Below are 19355 nucleotides of genomic sequence, written 5' to 3'. Positions count from 1 at the left end.
ATCCACTCTCTCTCAACACCTTTATTTATATATATATATATATAATAGGAGACAAACAATTTCACTCCCTCCTACCACTTTCATTGCCCCTATAAAATTATAAGAAAAGTTTTAACTCACTCTATCAAGAAAAGTTTGAACTCACTCTATCTGTATAACATCAACAAAATCATTTTGTCATTTGTATATATATATATATATATATAACACAATTTATATTTTTTTTTCCTCTTTTTCAGGATATATTAGAGTGTGAAAGATTATACAAGCTCCAAGGACAACGAGAATGAGAGATGGGATCAAATTCATATGTTTGAACCCAAATTAATTTTACCTTTCCTCTATTAAAGTGCACTATGTATGAAAAATATGTTACACTTTACATGACTTTCCTCTATTAATGGTGTTCACATGTCTTATAAATGGGGTTGCATTGGATTTCATGGCAGTTGCATTGGGTTGCATTTTGCAATTTGCGAAAGAGTTCATTTTAGATTGCAATTGCTTGCATTTGAGATTGAAGTGTGTTGTTTTATGTTGCATTCGGCTTGCATTTCAGGTTGCATTAATTGTATAAGGATGAAATTTCAAAATGAGTTTTTAAAGTTGATTTAGGTTGCATGGGGTTGCATTTGAGGTTAGAGTGAGTTGCATGAGAGTGAAAGTAGAATATTAGTTTTTTAAAGTTGATTTAGGTTGCGTAAAGTTGCATTAAGCTTTCATTTGAGATTGCAGTAGGTTGCTTAAGTTGTATACAAATGAAATTAGCATGGGTTTTCTTAAGGTGTCATGGTTTGCATTGAGTTGCATGAGTTTTCATGAATTCTTTTAAGTTTCAATGAATTGCACTGGGTTGCAGTTGGTTGCATGGACTTGCATTTGAGGTTGAAATAGGTTGTTAAATTTTTCCAAAAGTGCATTTGGGTTGCTTTAAGTTGCTTTTAAAATTGAATTCAGTTACATGAAGTTGCATTGAGTTGCATTTAACATAAGAATTGTGTTACATTGTTTTGCATGTTCTAATTTAGTTTGTGTGAGTTGCACTGAGTTGCTTTTAGTTACATTGGGTTCTTTAAGTTGCTTTAAGTACTTTAGGTTGCATTGAGTTGTTTGGGGTTGCATATGAATTTTTAGATTGGGAACAATGGGTTGAATTGAGGTTGTATGGGGTTGTTGCAACGTATTCAACCTTTGTTGCAACTACTTTTGAAACATTTGCAACTTCTCTCGCCACATTTGCAACCTTTGTCGCAATATCTACAACCTTTAAGGTTGTATAGGGATGCACAGACTTGCATGTGAGGTTGTTTTAGGTTCCATTGGGTTTGCATTTAAGGTTACAATGGGTTAGATGAGTTGGGTTCTTTAAGGTTGCATTTGAAATTGCATGGGGTTGCATTGGAATTGCATAGGCTTGCATGTGTTGCCATGTGTTGTTTTAGGTTGCATGGACTTGCGTTTGAGGTTGCAGGGAGTTGCATTATAGTAGGTTGCATAATAATGAAATTAGAATATGAGTTTTTATGTTGCCATGAGTTTGCATGGGCTTGCATTTGAGGTTGCAGTAGGTTCCTTCATAATGCTTTAAGTTGCATTGGGCTTGCATTTTATGGTTGATTTATGATGGATTTGGCTTGCATTTAAGGTTAAAGTGGGTTGCAACATCTTTTAAAATATCTACAACTTGTGTTACAATATTTGCAAAACTACGCAACCTCTTTTAAAATCTCTACAACCTATGCAACCTCTTTTAAAATCTCTACAACCTATGCAACCTCTTTTGAAACCTCTATATCCTTTGAGGTAGCTATCGATATGCAACCAATGGAATCTTTGTTACAAGCTCTTTTAAAAAAAAATCTGTTTAAGGTAGCTATTGGTATGTAACATTTGTTGCAATGTAACCTCTACAACCTTCATTGTAACCTCTGCAATCTTTGTTGATCATTTGAAACCTGATGTGCAACCTTTGTAATCTTAATTTGGAAAGAATATTTTATAAGTTGCCTTAATTGTATACAAAGTTGCTTAAGCTGCTTTAATTTTTTTAGTTGCATTTGAGGTGCATGGGTTGCATTAGGCTTGTCTTTGACATATGAACTGGGTTGGATTGGATTGCATGTGTTGACTTGTGTAAATTTAGGTTGCATTGGGCTGGATTGGATGTTGCAGTAGGTTGCAAAATGATAAAATTAGCTTATAACTTTTTTTAAGCGGTCATGGTTGCATAGGGTTGCATTTAGTTGCATATCATATTTCAGATTGCTAATATATTTTAAAAGTATCATAAATGCAACTTAATTTACCCAACTAAATTTCTTGCTGCAGAGACGAAGCTTAATGACCCTAACTTTAAGCTTATACACGTCGTGGATGATGGGTGTGGAAATGGGAAATGACAGTGTATGGGACAGAGAAAATGGTAAGAGAATTAAGAGTGTGGCAAAGGAAATAGGAAGAGAAGAGTGTTTGTCAGAAGAGAAAACAAGAGAGAGAAGTGAGAACGTGATAGATAAAACCAAAAGTAGAAGAGAAAAAATGGATTGGATTGAAGAGAGAAGAGAGAAACATGGACTAGATTGAAGAGAGAAAAGAGAAACAGGGAGAAGAAATAGAGACCGTAAAATTGAAATGTTAAAATATATTTTAATGTAAAAGTAAAAAAACAAAATATAAAAATGAGAGAAAAAGTATACAGCCGTAAAACTAGAAAAAAAAAGGTATAAATTACCGTGTAGACAATAATTTCCCTATATATTATTATTATAATGATATTTTATAATATTTAAATTTATATTAATATAAATATTAAAAATCTAATCTTGTATTAAATATTATAATAATAATAATAATATTTTATAATATTTAAATTCATATTAATATAATTAGTAAAAAAATCCAGATTATATATTATTATCATAATAATATTTTATAACATTTAACTTTTTATTAATATAATTATTAAATATCTAGTTTGTATTATATATTATTATAATAATGATATTTTATAACATTTGAATTTGAATATGTATTAATAAAATTATTATATATGTAGTTTTATATTAAATATTAATAATCATATTTTATAATATTTAAATTTATATTAATATAATTAATAAATATCTATTTTTATTTAGTTTTAAATGTATATTCTGTTAAATATTTTAAAAAATTCCGTTAAAGTTATGTTGACGCCGTTTTTCGTCAACAGATAAAAGAAGAGAGCACGTAAACAATTAAAGACAATGGCCAAAAGAAACAAAAGAATCAAACACACGGTTTTTTACGTGGTTCAGCAGTTAAATCTGCCTAGTCCACGAGTCTCTGTTATTAACCTCAAGATTATCTCTGAACAATTCTTTAGCATGAATTCTACAGAGTTTTCTCTCAAGGATCAGAACTTCGGTCATTTACAATGGTGCATGGCTTCTCTATTTATAGAGAAGGATGCAGAATACTATCCCAGATATTTTGGGTAGTTACTCTTTTGTGTATAAAAATAAATGGCTTTAAATGCCTTTAATCAGATAAAAAAGGAAACGTCCCTGAAGACCAGGGAACGCATAACTGACTAAATAATATCCCACGATTCTTGGGGATTTACATCAATAAATGAGGATTACATCTCATGTTTACAATACTTGTAGATATTCAAGGTGGTTATAGGGTATCTCCAAGGCTTTAGCATTTCAGGTTTCATGTCATTATGCGAGCCACTGACATCTCCCGAGCTAACGTTGCTTTCGAGATGGGATATCGAGCCCAAGACCCATGCTCCGAAGTTCCTGAAGATGAAGGTATTCTCGGAACTACCTTTCGAGATCGAGATCATTTCGAGATCACCGCATTCGAGATCATATATCATACTTTGCAGGCTCGACTTACAATCCTAGATCACTCTAATCCTCACGAGACCATTTGTTGCGAACTCAGCTTTCGAGGTCATATTTACTATGGCTCGAAATCTGGGTATAACAAGTTAACAAAACAAACAGTTAAAATCAAGAATTTTCGTTTTCTACACATTTTTTATATAGAAGAGATATTGAAGGCTTTCCTTTATTAGAAAAACATAGGTTTGGTTTTGTCATAGGTGTTGATGCTACAATTTTGTTCTTTCTATTTTGGGAGGTACTTGTCGATAAACTACGATTTTCTGATCTCTTTCATGCAGTTTAGGTGGCTCAAGTGATCGTCGAACCGTCTGAATGTACATGTGTTATACCCAGATTTCGAGCCATGATAAATGTGACCTCGAAAGCTGAATTCGCAGCGAACGAACTCGTAAAGTCTGAAGTATGTTTCAAGACTAGACATCGAGCCTGCAAAGCTGAGACGACTTCGAATATGGTAGCCTCGAAATCCACACGATCTCGAAGGGTAGCTCCCGAGATGCATCTGTCCTCAAGGATGACCTCGGATCATGGGTTCCAAGCCTGACGCGCGTACGATCTCGAAAACCATGTGACCTCGGGAGATGTTATTAGCTCGAAAGTTGATGTGAAACCTGGGAAAATAAGGCCTTGGTGATATATGATAATAACCTTGAATATCTTAAAGTGTTGTCTATAAGAGACGTGGTCTACATTTATTACTATAAATCCCCTAAAATCATGGGATATTATTTAATTAGTTATGCCCCCCCTGGTCTTCAGAAGATGTTTCCTTTTATATCGGATTACAGGCATTTAAGGCCATCTGATTTATTTGCACAAAAAGAGTAACTACCCAAAATATGTGGGATAGTATTCTGCAATCTTCTCTATAAATAGAGAGGTCATGCACCATTGTAAAGGACCGAATCACTGAATCTTGAGAGAAAACTCTAAAGAATTCATACTTGAAGAATTTTCAGAGATAATCTTGAGTTTAATAACAAAGACTCGTGGACTAGGCAGATTTAACTGCTGAACCACGTAAAAATTTGCGTTTCGTATTATCATATTTATATTGGCCATCACTGTTTGTTGTTTGCGTGCTCTTCTTTCACGGTTGACGAAAAGCGGCGTCTTCTCTAACGAAACGATATTTATAGGGAAAAGAAATACTGAGGGGTTAGTTGTTCAATCTACTTCATGATTGGTTATTTGAATAACCAAATTTCCCGCCAAAATTTCTACAGACTCCCTTGTTTTGCAGAGGATAGAGGCGTAGCTCGCCTCTGATCCGTGGCTTCTGACTACGGCTCTTCTGCTCGGACTAAAATAATAGAGCACTTGGGCCGAATATTTTGAGCCCAACAGATGCCCCCTCAGCTCAAGGTTTGGGTTTGGTATGTTCATTAGACCATTCAAATCTTAGGCCGACTCTTTATCTTCAAAAAAATTTCCCAATGTCGTGACGTTCTTTTAGTCGAAAATCGCCACGTGCAAATAATCATAGCAAAGTCTGACAATAGTCACCTCGAATTAATGTGTTCTCAGTTATCGCGCTTTACATTTTTCCCGTGCATATTCTCTTCACTTTATTGTTTCAATTTTATTCAACCCACTCTCAAGCTAATCCTTTTCAAAATTTGAATTTCTCAAAGAAAGAAAGAAAAAACCCTAAGTACGCTTACTCTCCCTTTTCTGCAGCTGATCACCTGTTTGAATTTCTGCAACTATGTCTTCACGTACATCTCCTGGACCAATAGACCACGACGCATACAAGGCTGCCTTTGATCGTATTTGCAAGTCCTTCGATATCACTGACAATGTCACAGTTCGAATGCTCACATACTTCGAACTGATAGAATGGCGATTAAAAGACGTGGTCAAGCCTGGAGAAATTGTTATGAGCCATAGGTACATTGAATGGCTTCAGTTTCCTCTTCTAGCCTTGTTGGTTTAGGTAATCACAAACTCTAGGGCTCATATTTCTCAATTCCTCCCAAACGCCATTCAATCTATTGTTGGAGCTCAAATGATTGGAGTTCTTCAGAACGTCGACATTCAATCGGATGACATCTATTCGTGTTTCACCAAGTCAACCAATAGGGCAGTGGAATTTTGGGGGACTTGTTTTTGGTGGGAGTGGAGGAGAATGTTAAACCTCAAAAATTCATAGTTATAAATAGGTGTTATGGTTTGGATTTTTATGTGAAAAACTTTCAGTGTGGTTAAAATTCACTAAAATTACCATGTGAAGATATGAAAAAATGAATGATTGGATCTAATTAATTGTATTATGTGATATGGGAGCTTGTAAATATTTTTAACACTATAAATTTGTTTAATCCGTCGTTTATTATTATTGTAGACATTCTCAATTTTTTCGAGAAATTTCGAATAATTTACTAAATCGAAATTAGTATTCAAAACATCTGTTTTACGTGCATATAAAAATAACAATCCAGCTTATGCAACTGATTTTATGCTAAATATTTTTAAAATTAACCATAATATCAAGATAAAATTACACATGCACACGTATATCAGTTATTAGTTTATATTAATCATAAAACTGTATTGTATACATACATAAATATTTATTAATCATTAATTGTTTTTAATTAGGAGAATAGGATTAATAATAAATTCTGAAATTCGTCTTTTAGATCGATTATCTTGAGAACCATGTCCATCTCCATGTTGATACATGAATAGTCCCATCCTAGCAAAGTTTTTAGCATCATCAACTAATGGATTTCCATGTTCATTATTCATCTCCTTCCATGCTTCTCTTATTAAAAAATTTATGTGTTGACGAGCTTCCTCTTCAGATACCTTAGTTTCTTGCATGTAACATTGAATTGATTTAGGAGCATCACCTCTTTTGAATTCCTCCTATACTCACAAAGATATATATATATATAATAATTGTTAATTGAATCATAATAAATAAAAATACTATAGTTGTTAATATATATATATATATATGAGTAATTGGTGAAAATAGTCTATTTTTTGGAGTAATTTTACACTTTGACATTCTTTTGATAATTTTTTACAAAATGATTTCTGTCTAAAATTTCGACCAACTATCTAAAAATTTTGACTAGCTGTCTGAATTTTCGACCACACCTGTCTGAAAAATTTCGACTACATGTCTCAAGTGTTGGAGATTATTTTACAAAAAATTATCACGACTAGGCTAAAACGTAAAATAACTTAAAAAAAATAGGTCATTTTGCCGAAGTGTCCTATATATTTTTATATAGTTTGTTAGCTTACCGATGAAGTTGCGAGATCATTTGCTAGTCGAACAATCATTGCAGAGTGACGAATTATAGTGGGATAACCTTGTTCCAATAATTCCAAAACCTCCTTCGATATGGGATTTGCAAAGGAAAAATAAGCATGCACAAGAATAATTGGTGCTCCAACCGAAATCCAAGCATTGTCAATATATTCTTTCAATGTTGGTGTGTATCCACTATAGTACCACTTTGCCTCTTGTAGAAAAGATCTACACAAGTCTACCCACTGCACAGATTTGATTTTTAATTACGATCGAATCACTTGTTGAAAACTACATATATACTAACGCAACTAAGTTTAATTTATATCATTAAATTCACTGCTAATAACAATTTTAATGACGTGATGACTATTAGCGCGGTGACACGTGTCGTTGCATATAATCGAGAAAAGAAATTCGGTGGGAAAATTGCCACGTTTTTTTTTATGAAAAATTTCAAAATTATTAAGGGTGACAAAATTGCCATTACGTGCCAAAATTCATCGCTAATAATGATCATAATTAAAAAAATTATCCGATGTGATATTAAGAGTGAAAATATGGTGTCGCCGCTAATAACTGTACAACATTATTAGTGACGGTTTTGAGTTATCCTACCTAATAGTGTCGCCCTAAAACTATATTTTTCTTGTTATGTGTAAATGCATATATATATATATATATATATAATTAGTTGTATGTTGTAGGCACGTACCGTTTTCTTGAGGTATTTAAAGCTGACAAAGTCTTGTTCTTTTAATACATCAAATACCATTTCATTTATGGTATTGTGTAAAACAAGAAAAGGCATCTTCATATAATCTGGTAACTCGTTCATTATTTTCACATCCCATCTACAAAACAAAATTAGTTTTTACTAATAATATGGAGAGAGCATTAATTTAGAGGCTTGGCATATCCAACCAAATTAAATATATCTTAGTTCAATACACACACTATTTAATACTTAGATTAAAATAGTAATTAAGTATATATATACAGGGAAACAAAATTAATGATGTTTTGTAGCTAGGGCTGTACTTCTTTGACTTTGTCACCAACAACTTAATTACCTAATATCTTCTTAATTACCTAATATCTTCTTAATTATGTCTATATTTTGTTGAATATTTTAGGATCTATGTATACAATATGGGTCATATTTAAGGGGGCATATTTTTTAAAAAAAAAAACAAGAAAAATATAAGATTTACCATTGTGAAAGCATTCAAGTACATATTGATTAAATTATCATATAAAAAGACTAAGATACTTTATCAATTATTTTTTGGAATAAATAATAATAATATTCTTTAATTATTAATATGAAATAATAATGCACTAATTACCTCTCAACGGCGTTAGTGAAAAGCTCTAATTCCTCCATCGTTCCATATACATCATATATATCGTCAATTATGGTAATTAGAACATACAACCTTGCAGATACTCTCCTAAAGTGGCTGAATTCTGCCTCAAATCGCACTCCAACCTTCCATAAAAAAACACCCCATCAATCTATCTCTCACAAAATTCAATTTTTCTCCCAGTTTAGTATGCCTCCACCACCTTGATCATAAACCACTTGATTAGTAATCTAAAATTATATATATATATACACTACAAGAAACTAGTTCTTTGCCGGCGTAATTCGTAATTGCGCCGGCAAAAATCACTTTCACCGGCGCAATTCATGAATTGCGCCGGCAAAAATCAAACCCTATGCCGGCGCAATTTAACGCCGGAAAAGATGACTTTTGCCGGCGCAAGTCGGGGTTGCGCCGGCAAAAGTAATGCCAGATTTTTCAAAATAAGCGTACAAACTTTTGCCGGCGCCTTTCACCTAACGCGCCGGCAAAAGTCAACGTGTTTTTAAATTTTTACACGTTTGAAATAAAAAGTAGGTGGGCTTACTTTTGCCGGCGCGTTTCGTTGCGCCGGCAAAAGTGACAAAACGCGCCGGCAAAAGTCGACATAATTAAAACGACATCGTTTTACTTTAGGGTTTACTTAAACACTTTTGCCGGCGCATTTTTAGACTTTTGCCGGCGCAACGAAACGCGCCGGCAAAAGTCTTAACGATATATCTCAGCCGCAGCCTCCTTCTTCCCCATTTCTGTTCTGAGTTTGTAAGCTCTCTCTCTCTCTCCTCTGTGATAGTCTCCGACCACCGGTGTCCCATAATCCCACGCCGTGGCTCAAGTTATATATTGAAGCATCTCTCAAGGTTAGTAAAATGAGAAATTTTTTAACATTTTTGGATTTTTTTCTCAATATTATGTTTTGTAATTGTATTTTTTTTTTGTTATTCTCTCCCTATGAACAGGTGTGTTGTAACTCTCTCGGTGAAACAAATGCAAAGGTTAGTTTATATATATATTTATATATGTTTATATATATTTCGGTTTATATATATATATTTATATATGATTATATATATATGTATATATTTATATATATTAGTTATATCCGAATATATATATGTATATATTTATATATATGTATATATTTATATATATTAGTTATATCCGAATATATATATGTATATATTTATATATATTAGTTTATATATATGTATATATTTATATATATTAGTTATATATATATATATTAGTTATATCTGAATATATATATATACTTAAATTTGGTTTTTTTTTTTTATATATCTGTATATATGTTTGTATATGGATATATGTTTATGTATTTCTGTAAATGGGTGTGTATATATGTTTATTTAATGTTAAATTTTTGTAGAAATTGATTAATATAAATGTATGTGTGTGATATTTGTTATTATAATTATATTTTTCTGTTTATAAAATAAATAAATGTGTAGTTTTAAAAAAATGATATTAATAATGAAAAAGAAAATATAATTTTAGTATTTATTAAAAAAAATTTGATTTGAGAATGTATATTTTTTTAATTTTAATGCTTAATATGTATATTAAAAAATAGATTAGATTATGTATATTAAAAAAAAATATATTATATTTTTTATATTAAATATTATTTGTTTATAAATATTTACTAAATAAATTGTTTTGATGTTACTGATATAGAAAGATTTGATATATGTTATTAATCTTGGTTTATGTTGTGCATGTTATGAGAATGTTCTGTATATTGCTCTGGGACTATTCTGGTTATATATGTGTTTAATTTGTAGGTTTTTAAATTTTTGGGATAGTTTGAAATATAGTCGTTATGCTGCCCAATTTTTGTTGGAGTTAGTAAAATTAATAAAAGTTTAATAATTAATTAAATAAATATTTAAGTATAATTAAAAATTCATCAAAAAAATAATTTTTAACTATAATTTAAATAAAATAAAATTACCAATCATAATACTTAATAATTAATAATTAATTTTAACATTAATATTAGATGTTTTGTAATTGAAAAAGTTAAAAATATAAATGATTTAATAAAATATAAATATAATAAAATTATTATTGATTAAGTAAATAATCCAATACAAATTAAAGAATTTAATAAAAAATTACAAAATGGAGATTAATGTATAATTAAATTAATTTTAAATTAAAAGTAATAAATAAGTAAATGTTAAAGTAGACTAGTCAACGGACACGTGGCAGTACATGATTGATAAAATTTGTTATTATTCTTAAAATATTTTTTAATTTAACAAAAAAATAAAATTTACATTTTTTAAAAAAAAATTCAAAATTTTTTTCAACTTAAGATTAAGTATGAAAAATACATTTTTTTTAAAATTTAATTTTATATTGTTAATATCCTCAAAATTTTTAATTTATTATTATTAAAATCTTCCTATTTATCATTTTGTCTACTTGTTTTCAATTAAAGATTAAGTAATTTTGTTTAAAATCTAAGCAATAATTTAAGATTAAATATTTTTTTTACTTAATCCTAAATAATTGATTAAAAGCAGCAAATTTGATTTTTTTTTTGTAAAAAATGAAAAAAAAAATTATTTTTTGTTACCTTTAAATTGGAAAACAATAAATTGGATTTTTTAAAAAAAATAAAAAATATAAAATGTTTTTTTTTATGAAAAATTATTTAAAATAATAATAATAATAATGTGTACCAATCATGTGGTGTCACGTGTCATTTAAGTGTTAGTAAGTTGTAAGTTTGAGTAATTTAGCCGGAAATATCTCTATAAATAATTATTTTTGCCAGAGATAGGATATTATTATCAGTTAGTGATAATTAGGGAGACAAACAGTCATGAAATACTTTGACTATCATTTCCCTTATTTTAAGACAATTATTAATATTTTCTTAATTATTTCGCTTAAAGATGGCAAGCGACAGAAGCTGGATGAGTGCGAGGAATCGTTGGTCTCTGGAGTATAGAAATGGTGTTAAGGAGTTCTTCGATATCGCCAAAAATCAGTTGAACGATCGGGGTTTGGTTCGCTGTCCATGCAAGAAATGTGGGAATGTTAAGTTCCAGCCTATAAATGCAATTTCGATGCATTTATTCAACAATGGCATCGTACAGTCCTACAAAGTGTGGCATTACCATGGAGAGGCGCTGCCGTCGCCACCAGCTGTGGTACGAGATCATGATAGAGATGAGATAGCGGATATCCTGGAGGATGTTTACGCTGAAGATGACGTTCCCCATGGAAACTATAATGATCCTCCCCAAGATGATCCTCAACATCGCGACAAGTATGACAATTTATTTAAGGAGATGTCAAGTGAACTGTACCACAATTTATTTGGTGTATTATCTTCGAGATGTGAAAAATGGGGATGATTGGAGGCTCGTTAATGAATACATTCCAAGGAATGTATGGGATTTCACAAATTCCGATGTTGATGATACTGAGACCACAAATGATATACCAATATTGCAAGAAGTTAATTCTTCTTCATTTCAGTTGTGGGTAGAACTTCCAATTTTTGATAATCTTCAGTATGATCGGGTTGATGTCAATGCCACTGAAGTGCACAACGTTGATGATTTGGTTGGCGAAGGTTCAGATGAATTTGTTGTCGATGATGAAGTTGAATTTGAAGACGACACGTTGGTCGAGTATGAAGACGATGAGGATGACGATAATGTTCTAGTCGATAGTGATAGTGATAGTGATGTTCGTAATGATGTTGTAGTTAGTGATGACGAGGACAGTGATATGTAATTTAAACAAGTGTATGTAACTTTTTATTTAATTCAATGAAAAGTTTATTTATTATCATTAATTAATGATAGTATTAGATATAGGTACACATGCACCTATTGGATGCTTTGGGGATAGTCAATGTATTCATGTACTGGTACTCATTTTTTCAATATATTTGATGAAATATGTTGAAAAAATGGGTAGTCGCACATGTCTGCTTACTATCTCCAAGGGATCTATTAGGTCGGAATAGGGTAGGTTGGGAAAGACAATAAGTAATAAAATGTTAATTCAATAACAAAAAATAATAGTGATGCACCTAGTGGATGCCTTGGGGATAGACAATGTATTCATGTACTGGTACTCATTTTTTCAATATATTTGATGAAATATGTTGAAAAAATGGGTAGTCGCACATGTCTGCTTACTATCTCCAAGGGATCTACTAGGTCGGAATATGGTAGGTTGGGAAAGACAATAAGTAATAAAATGTTAATTCAATAACAAAAAATAATAGTGATGCACTTAGTGGATGCCTTGGGGATAGACAATGTATTCATGTACTGCTACTCATTTTTTCAAAATGTTTGATGAAATATTTTGAAAAAGTGTGTAGTCGCACATGTCTGCTTACTATCTCCAAGGGATCTACTAGGTCGGAATAGGGTAGGTTAGGAAAGACAATAAGTAATAAAATGTTAATTCAATAACAAAAAATAATAGCGATGCACCTAGTGGATGTCTTGGGGATAGACAATGTATTCATGTACTGCTCCTCATTTTTTTTAAATGTTTGATAAACATTTTAAAAAACTGAGGAGAAGTACATGACTTCTTACTATCTCCAAGGGATCCACTAGGTCGGAATAGGGTAGGTTTGGAAATACCATAATGAATAAATGTTAATTTTATAACAAAAAACAATAGACATACATAATTTGAATTAGTTAATTAATGAATATTTTAATGTAGAATGGCCGAAACAAGTAATGACACAGGTGGTGGCTCCAAGAGAGGCAGGGGAGCTTATTACGGTGCCAATATCGAGAAGGAGCTGGCCATCAAAAAAGTTACTCATTTGAAAGTAGAGTTTGATAAAGAAACTGGAAAAGCTATTCAAAAGTACGGCAAGTGGTTCAACAATTCTATGGCTCGTTATTTGCGTAGCACCGTACCCCCAACTACACTAGCTTGGGAACAAGTAAAACCAGCTGATATCGAAGTTATTCGAAAGAGACTATCTGTAAGCATTCTTTAAACCTTTAATAACTCATTATTAAATATTTTGTCTATCTTCAAAATATTTTAACAAATTCCAATTTTAATTGTGATTTTAGGAAAAATTCATTTATCCAGAAGACAATCCAGTAATCAACGATGCCATGGTAAGACAAATGCAAAAACATCTGACTGATTGGCGCCACACGATGAAGAAACACTGGGTAGATGTTGGAGGAGAGGTGGACAATGAGAGAGCGAAGTCAAAACCTTTTGTGTCGATCACTTCTTCTGATTGGGCAGTTCTGTGTGATTTTTGGGTTTCTGATTCTCACCAGGTATGCCGTACATTTTACATTAATTTTTAATTATAAAATTACAATTTAGATTAATGAGTACTGTTTTCTTTTTGAAGCGTATATCGAAGAAAAATAAAGAAGCTCGAGCTAAAATGACCATACCAGGAGGACACGGTTCCAAATCCATCGTTGCCCATGTTTATGATCACGTAAATTATAATAACTTATATCCTTACATTTACGAAAATATTATAAATGTCACAATGTTTAAATAATTTGCTTTTTTAGATGGACCCATCTACTGGCCAGCTCCCGAGCATGATCGACACATTCGAGCACCTGCACAAGAAGAAGGATAAGTGGATTAGTGATGCAGCGGCGACAAAACATGTAAGTTGCATAACCTTAACTAATTTATGATCATTTAACTTTAAAAAAGTTTAGTAAATAATTAATAAATATTAATTATTAATTGTTGTTGTCAATTAGTAATTATTTATTAATTATTAATTAAATTTTTAACAATGAAATCTTTATAATCTATGTGCCAATATTTTTATGATTAATGATTGTGGACTAAGATAAAAAAAGAATGTAATTAATGTTGTCCCCGTATCAGGGAGCTTGTGGACTAAAGTAAATTTGGTCATGAAAATCCATATCTGAATCAAAAACATGTAAATATAGTTGATGTATATGTTTGGAGACGTAAATTCCTCATTAATGGAATTAACTGCACTTACCGTATATATCAACAACATCTTCATGATTTTGATTCAGATATGGATTTTCATGACCAAATTTACTTTAGCCCACTTGCTCCCTGATACGGGAACAAAATTAATTACATTCTTTTTCAGTCACTGGTCTGCAGTCATTAATGATAGGATGTTGGCAGATAGATAATAAAGTTATATTTTATATGTTGTTATATTAAAAATTTATAAGTTAGGTTTTCAAATAATGTTATATTGGAATTCGAAATACGTGCTTTTTATTGTGCAGAATGAGATGACCGAACGTCGAGCATCGCAGAGTACGGCCCCTGCATCATCTGCTGCTTCTTGTGTCGGCGATAATGTCGACGGTCATTTCCCGCCTGATATGGATATTGTCACGGATGTCCTTGGACCCCGCTCGCGTTATAAGAAAGGGTTTGGGGGGTTGCCTAGGTTGAAGGCAATTGGCGCAAAGAGGGCAGCATCTTCGTCAACTTCTCAAATGTCCGGGCAATTGCCACCTGAAGTGGACACCATTTTGCAGCAAAATCAGGACATTATGCTAGAAAATCAGAACCTAAAGAAGCATACGACTAAACTTGAGAGTCGTCAACGGCGTCAAGATCTCCTGCTCAGTGCTTTGTTGAAGCAGGTTGGTCAATTGGCTCCTGGTTTTACTGTTGACTTACCAGACCAGGATTCGGACGAGGACGATGATGCTGATGGGGGCGGGAATGATGAGGCGGCCAGTACTCATTTGTAGAACTTTTTTTCTATTTATTTAAAATTTAATTTATGAGACATTTATTTTACTAAATTACTTTTATATTTTAATGTTTGGTGGAGACAATAAATATTAATAGTTGTAATTTTTTGTTTATTTATTTATAAAATTTTAATTTTATTTTTATTTCTAATTAAATAATATTACTAAAAAATTAAATAATTATTAATATATTAAAATTGAAAATTATTAATTAATATTAATATATTGAAAATAATATTAATAATTTAATACAAATTATTATTTTAAAAATACTTTTACCGGCGCAAAATTACGTCGGCAAAGAGTTTCAATCTTACCTTCACATATACACTTTTACCGGCGCAAAAATGCGCCACTAAAAAATTAAACTATTGCCGGCGCATTATTGCGCCGCTAAAAGTGTTTTTCACAATATCGTGACAGATTTTTTTACCGGCGCATTTATATTTTCACCGGCGTATTTTTTCGTCGCCAAAAAAGTCCATTGCCGGCGCATTATATTTGCGTCGGCAAAAGTGACATTAGCGACGGAGATACGACGCAATTCTTTGCCGGCGCAAAATTGCGTCGGCAAAAACTCCATAGTTTTTGCCGGCGCAAAACCATACTTTTGCCGGCGCAAATTTGCGCCGGCAAAAGTCTCCTTTTTTGTAGTGATATAGTGGACGATTATAGTGGAGGCATCCATTTTGCCCTCATCGGTATGGGCGTCTTTGATTTTGGTACGTGGAAAAATAGTAATATAACTTTTTTTATATGATCGGTGTACATTATAGGTATTTAGAACTTTACAGGAAAATTATGAATAATTTACAGTATTGAAAACAAGCTTCAAAACAACATGTTTCTTATTTTCGGCACTATAAATTATTTAGAATTTTTCAATAATTTATGAAAAATTCTAAATAACTACATTGTACATTGTCATATAAAAAAATTGGGATTATAATCTATCAATTTACCGAAAAACACGAAAAAGATATTGTTTTGAAGCATGTTTTATATTCACCTGAAACAAATTATTATTTTGACGTTTAATTTTTTCGGCGCCGTAAATTATTTAAAATTTCCTAAAAATTGGTGAGAAGCCTACTATAACTATAGTGTACATCGTCATATAAAAAAAATTTAAGTTATAAATGCCTCTACCGGTAGGGACAAAAACCATGCTTACCAAAGAATTTTCCTCTATATCTATTTATATATATATGGGAATTCTCCTATAGGGGCTTCATTTTAAGCCCTATTGGTAGGACTCTCAGTGTTCTCGACCTGTGAAAAGCTTTCGGCGTGATTTTTTTTGTGACCGTGTATATTGTAGCTATTTAGAGCATCCTGCAAATTTTTAGAAACTTCCGAATAATTTACAATACCGAAAACTAAGTTCAAACATGTTGCACGCAAAAAGCAACATGTTTGAACCTAGTTTTCGGTACTGTAAACGATTTAGAATTTTCTGAAAATTTGCAGGTTTCTCTAAATAGCTACAACATACACGGTCATAAAAAAAGTCGCGCTGAAAACTGTTCACGGGTCGAGAAACACTAAAAGCCCCACCGGTAAGGCTTAAAGTGAAGCCCCTATAAAAAAATTGTCATCTATATATATATATAAATCTTGAAAGAAAATTAAGAAAAAACAAATAAACCTTGGTTTATTTATACATATAAAAAAATACCTTGATAAATGTTTTAGATCTTCTTGATGTGTTGATTGCACCATGTTAAAATCCAGCTTGGCAAACTCAAGCAAAGTAGAATTCATGTCTTTTCTTCTCTCGTATACATCCATGAACCACTTGGCTTCTATTCTTCTCGTCCTCCAATGAAGTGGAAGCTCCAAGGCATGGTTAATAATTAGTACATGATGATTAACATTAAAATTATCATTATGATCAAGATCATGATCTAATAATACTTTATTTTGCTCCATCTTCATCATATATTCTTTGAGACATTTAGTTGAAAAAAGTCTTGCTTCTTCCAAAACATTTTCATGTTTCATTGCATAGAATGAAGCTTCGTATAAAGACAATACTCCCATAATATCATCACTCAAGTATGTTTTAAACTTCCCTGTCTCGTCCTTGAAAGCATTGAATACTTCTGCAATAATAATATCCATAAATCAATTTTTAGTATTTCCACTATATGAATAAGTATTTACATGAGTTTTCTCACAAATTTTCAGGAAATTCCAAATAATTTAGGATGTCGAAATCAAGATTTAAATAGTATATTGCACGTGCGTATAAATATCGAAACAAGCACGTGTACAACAAGTTGTTTGAATCTTGATTTCGGTATCTTGAATTATTCGGAATTTTCTGAAAATTTGTGGGAAAATCACTGTAACTACAATATAAATCGTCATGTAAAAAAAATTATAATTAATTTTAACTTATTTATGTAACAAAAATACTAAAAATACCTATAAATTTTAATCACTACTATATATATAGACATATATATACCTTGAGTTATCAAGTAGCCATGTTGGCGTAAAAGCCTAAATTGGAGAGCAGTCGAGTATAAATTATAATTAATATTATTTTTAATATTGATGTACTTTCTTTTTAAAATAGTGTTTATTTCATCCTCGAAATGATAAGATATTCCAAGTCTTTGCAATGTATCGATTAGGTCGAGTTGAGCCAAAGATTCGTTCGTCCCATCTACCATCATTTTCACCTCTTTCTTCAACTCATTTAGTCGACTTGAATAGGATTTTCCCTGCATGCAATTCACATATATATATATATTTATATTTATATAATAAGATCTACTTTTAAAAGGAGGGTTTATATATTTTTCAACTATGTGTTTTGTTTAATTATTTGTTTGGACCTTGTGTTTTGACAAATAATTTTTTGGACTATATATTTTGTAAAATGATTCAAATAGAATTCTAAAATTGATTTTGGTCAAAATATTCTGAGCTAAAATTACAAATAATTCAACAAACTAATAATTAAAACAAAAACAAAATTATTTTGCTTAATAATTGTGTTGTTATATTTAATTTTTTTTCTTCATCAAAATTGAGTTTAAGAGTCTATTTGAACTATTTTACAAAACACAATATCAAAAAAATGAGTTTATCAAAACACAAATCCAAACAGGTAATGAGACAAAATACAGAATCCACACGTATTTAATAAATTATAGTATATAGTATATAATATAATGTAAAAGTCAAAAGTAATTTTTGAATTAAGTTATAAAATATTCTTAGATCGATTTTGTACTTTATTTTTATTTTATGTATTTTTTATTTCTAAGTTTTCTAATATACATATATTCAAAACTATTTGACTTTAAAAAATCAAACGACTCATATCTCAATGAGACAGATTACATCACACTACAAAAGATTTTCCTTTTAGTCGCAACAAAATTTGTAACTAAAAATGAGATACTTGTGACTAAAAAGACATCATCATATACTTATGTCATTGTTAAAAAATCTGTCTAAAATATTAGTCATAATATATATTATTATTATATATAATAGGTTGTGACTAAAATTACATTAGTGACAACTAGCTTGTAACTAAATATTATTTTTCAATTACAAATAATTTTTTGTTGTGACTAAAAAGTTTCGACTAAAAAGTAACTTTTTTTGTAGTGTCACGAGACAAAATCAGTACTATTGGAATAAGATTAGTATATAACAAAAATAAATAATTGTAGCAAAAAATAACAAAAATAAATCACCTTATATTGGCTTGTAAGAGACTGAATGTAATCAAAAGACCAAATAGAGGGTTCATAGTTGGCTGATCTTCGATCAGTATTATTGACCACAGTACATTGGATGGGGTGACAAGTACTTGATCTTGATCTTGATTTTCTTGATGTTTTTGGTGTAAAAAGTCTACCAAAATCACTACTAATTCTACTGCAATTAGGGAGTGATAATAATGGAGCAAATTGGTGAACAGCCATGCACTGCATATTCTTTTAATTAAATTTGTTGTAATAATAATTTGTTGGGATGAAAACTTCAGCATTGCTTTGCCTTGAATTTATATATGTTGATTATGGAGAGTTAGGCAAAAAAACAT

The 19355-nt window shown here is 31.0% G+C and overlaps 1 pseudogene; it reads right to left on the bottom strand.

The window, feature by feature from the left end:
- Positions 1-6403: 6403 nt before the first annotated feature.
- LOC133834244 (myrcene synthase, chloroplastic-like) lies at positions 6404-19311 on the bottom strand (annotated as a pseudogene).
- Positions 19312-19355: the final 44 nt, after the last annotated feature.

The sequence above is a fragment of the Humulus lupulus genome, chromosome 5 (genome assembly GCF_963169125.1).
Source record: "Humulus lupulus chromosome 5, drHumLupu1.1, whole genome shotgun sequence".
Lineage (NCBI taxonomy): Eukaryota > Viridiplantae > Streptophyta > Magnoliopsida > Rosales > Cannabaceae > Humulus > Humulus lupulus.
This window is presented reverse-complemented; position numbering and strand designations above follow the sequence as displayed.